Source organism: Hyla sarda, chromosome 5 (assembly GCF_029499605.1).
Source record: "Hyla sarda isolate aHylSar1 chromosome 5, aHylSar1.hap1, whole genome shotgun sequence".
Classification (NCBI taxonomy): Eukaryota; Metazoa; Chordata; class Amphibia; order Anura; family Hylidae; genus Hyla; species Hyla sarda.
In genome coordinates this window covers 359,448,318-359,452,559 of record NC_079193.1, presented here as the reverse complement: position 1 = coordinate 359,452,559, position 4,242 = coordinate 359,448,318, and positions in this window count along the sequence as shown.

Here is a 4,242-nt window from a genome sequence, read left to right as displayed (position 1 = left end):
CACCTCACAGGGGCGGTGGTTACGATACCTGCGAAGGCGTGGCTTCCCGGGGCGCAAGTTTCCCAAGTCCCGCCCATCGCCCATTTTTAGCCAATGGCAAACCGTCTCTAGGGTGAGCAGAGCTCACGCTATGGATGAAGCAGCCAATGGGAGTGGTCGGGCCAGATCTCGCTCAGCGCATAGAACCGTAGTGCGATGTGATGTCACGGGAGGGGGCGGGGCGAGCGGGGAAGGCGGGAATGGGAGGCTGTATGAGGGGAGTGTGACAGCGCGCGGTCATCACGTGGGGAGTGCGGGACTTTTTTTTACGGGATTTTACGGTATTGAAGTGATGTTATGGCGACTGCTTAGTGAAATAAGAAACATTTATGGGAATAATTACCTTCATGTACCGTATGGTTTAGGGGAGAATAAGAATTTAGCTGCAACATTTATTCTCTGGTAAAAAGTTATTCTCTGAGGTAAAAAAAAAAAAATAATTATTCTCTGAGGTAAAAATCTTATTCTCTGAAGAAAACATAAATCTCTTCCCTATAGTTTTCATTATTCAGGTTCCCCAGTTAGGGTGAATTCACGTGAAGCATAATATGATTTTAGGGGGAATAAAAAAAGTATACTGGAGAAAGAATGTATGCTGCGGTATTTGATCGGTTTTCTATTGGCTTACATTATAAATAACACCGTAACCTATATGTATAACGCAGTGGTCTCCAAACTTCAGCCCTCCAGATGTTGCAGAACTACAAGTCCCAGCATGCCCGGACACGTACCGTATATGTATAAGCGCAGTGGTCTCCAAACTGTGGCCCTCAGATGTTGCATAACTACAACTCCAAGCATTCCTGGACATTTGCCATAACACACACACACACATATATATATATATATATATATATATATATATATATATATATATATATATCGCAGTTGTCTCCAAACTATGGTCCTCCAGATGTTGCAAAACTACAACTCCCAGCATGCCCGGACAGCCGCTGGCTGTCCACAGGGACGGACACAGACAGCATAGGGCCCCTGTGCAAAGAACGTGCCTGGCTCCCCATACATCAATTGTTCAGGTAGGAGATAAATATGAGATAGATAGATAGATATGACATAGATAGATATAAGATAGATAGATAGATATGAGATAGATATAAGATAGATAGATATGAGATAGATATATATTAGATAGATAGATATGAGATAGATAGATAGATAGATATGAGATAGAAAAATATGATATAGAAAGATGAAATAGATAGATAGATATTAGATAGAAAAATAGATAGATAGATATGAGATGGATAGATAAATAGATATGAGATAGATAGATAGATATGAGATAGATAGAAAGATATTAGATGGCTAGATAGATGATAGATAGAGCTAAAAAAAAAATATCCGCAGCACACTGAATGATAAAATCCAAAAATGCGTTTTATTCCATCACAGTGAGGGTGTCCAGAACAACGTTTCAACCAGCTCCCTGGTCTTTTTCAAGCTCAGTATACAATGTGCACATCACACAATTTATAAGGGTAATCATCAAGTACCTGGATAGATAGAGATAGATATGCGATAGATACAGTAGATAGATAGATAGATAGATAGATAAATAGATACAGTAGATAGATAGATAAAAGATAGATACAGTAGATAGAAAGATAGATGATAGGACATGGATATCTTGTTACCAACCAGGGTGCCTCCAGATGTTGCAAAGCTAAAAAACTACAACTCCTGGGCCTTTGGCTGTTGAGGTATGCTGGGAGGTGTAGTTTTGCAACAGCTGGAGGCACCCTGTGGGATGGATAGATCGATAGGTAGATAGATAGTGTTTTCCAACCAGGGTGTTTCCAGCTGTTGCAAAACTACAACTCCCAGCATACCTCAACAGCCAAAGGCCCAGGAGTTGTAGTTTTTTAGTTTTGCAACATCTGGAGGCACCATGGTAGGAAAACACTGATCTATGCCCAGTCAATCTATCTCAGTGTTGACCAACCAGTGTGCCTCCAGCTGTTGCAAAACTACAACTCCCAGCATGCCCGGACAGTCTTTAGCTGTCCGAAAGTTGTAGTTTTGCAACAGCTGGAGTCTCCCTGGTTGGGAAACACTGCCTTAATGGAGTAATGATAAATAAACAAGCAGTGTGTTCACATGTTGTGGCCCCAGTGGGGTCACTTTCCCTGCTCCAGGGTCTACAGGTCACCCACAGGTCACATTACAAGAATTTTTTTTTGAAAAATCGCGGCAAAAATGGTGCAGTTTTACTGCGATTTTTCGAAATCATGGTAAAAACCGCGCCATTTTTGCCACAATTTTTCCCAAAAATTGTTCTTGTAATGTGACCTGTAGGCGACCTGTAGACCCCGGAGCAGGGAAAGTGACCCCACTGGGCTGTTACCCCCCAGGTTATACTGCTAGTGAGAAGAGAGGCAGGACAGGGGACATCACTTCCCCTCACAGCCGCTGTGCTCCTGGGAGGCCGTTCAGCTCTCGGCCTCCGTCCTCTTCCTGTGCTGGGGGCGGAGCCATGAATCAGGTGACTTCATCCCTGCGCTACTGCCTGTCTCCCTAATGATACCGGAGCAGGAGCAGCGCAGGGATTGTAAAAAAAAACAAATAGCGCTTGTCTGAGTGAGGATCGGGACAACTGTCCTGGATCCTCACCAGCTGCACCTCTCTCTCAAGGGGGCCCTTGGCCAGTGCCTGAGGGCCCATGTGTAGTGGCGGGCCCCTGTGCAGCTGAACATGCTGCACATGTGATTTGTCCGCCCCTGGCTGTCCGGGCATCCTGGGAGTTGTAGTTTTGCAACATCTGCAGGACCATAGTTTGGAGAAATCTGGTATAACCTTAAATTAACCCCTTAAAGGGGTACTCCACCCCTAGACATCTTATCCCCTATCCAAAGGATAGCGGATAAGATGTCTGATCGTGGGGGTCCCGCCACTGGGGACCCCCGCAATATAGCATGCAGCACCCACTTGTATCTGCCTCCAGCAGTGCGGGAGGTTCTGGCTCCTGACCATGGGAACGGAAGATCGTGACTTCACGACTCCGCCCCTGTGTGACGTCACGCTCCGCCCCCTCAATGCAAGCCTATGGGAGGGGGCATGACAGCTGTCACGCCCCCTCCCATAGGCTTGCATTGAGGGGGCGGAGCGTAACATCACAATGCTCCGGCCGCGTGATTGACAGTAATCAGACCCAGAGCGAACACACGGGGGGTCCGACCGCTGGGACCCCTGTGATCTCCTGTACGGGGCCGCGGCTGTCCCGTGCAGGGGGCGTGCCGGCCGCAGCATGACGTTGCAGCATGCACACCTGTGGATAGGGGATAAGTGTCATACCGCTGCAGTTGTCCTTTAAAGGGGTACTTTGGAGGAAAACAATTTTTCTAAAATCAACTGGTGCCAAAAAGTTATACAGATTTGTAAATTACTTCTATTTAAAAATCTTAATCCTTCCAGTACTTATTAGCTGCTGTATGCTCCACAGGAAGTTGTGTAGTTATTTTCTGTCTGACCACAGTGTTCTCTGCTGACACCTCTGTCCATGTCAGAAATTTTCAGAGTAGGAGCAAATCCCCATAGCACACCTCTCCTACTCTGGACAGTTCCTGACATGGACAGAGGTGTCAGCAGAGAGCACTGTGGTCAGACAGAAAATAACTACACTTTTGCACCTACAGACTCATATGATGGCTTGTTTTTTGTGCTACCAATTGTACTTTGTAATGACATCAATCATCATCAATCATTTCACCCAAAAATTTATGGCAAAACCTGAAAAAAAAATATTTGTGGGGCAAAATTGGAAATAAAAATGCCATTTTGTAAGTTTTAGTGGCTTCCGATTCTACGCAGTGCACATTTATGTAAAAATGACACCATATATTTATTCTGTAAGTCCATACGGTTACAATGATACCCAATTTATATAGGAGGAAGAAAAAAAATCTGTATTTCCATTGGGCCATTCCCCCTATGGGTACTGGCTACAGCATTTTATAATCATCACGTACACTAACAAACTTTGTATATATATACTAGCTGAGTACCTGGCGTTGCCCGGTTATTCCTTCCTAATCCTTGTTGTGGAGGAAAATCAACAGTGGAAGCTTTTGACTTTATATCCTGTCCTCATATATTGTTGTCATATCCCAACCTCCTATCCCGACCTCCCATCCCGTCCTCCCATCCTGTCCTCCCATCCCGACCTCCTATCCCATCCTCCTATCC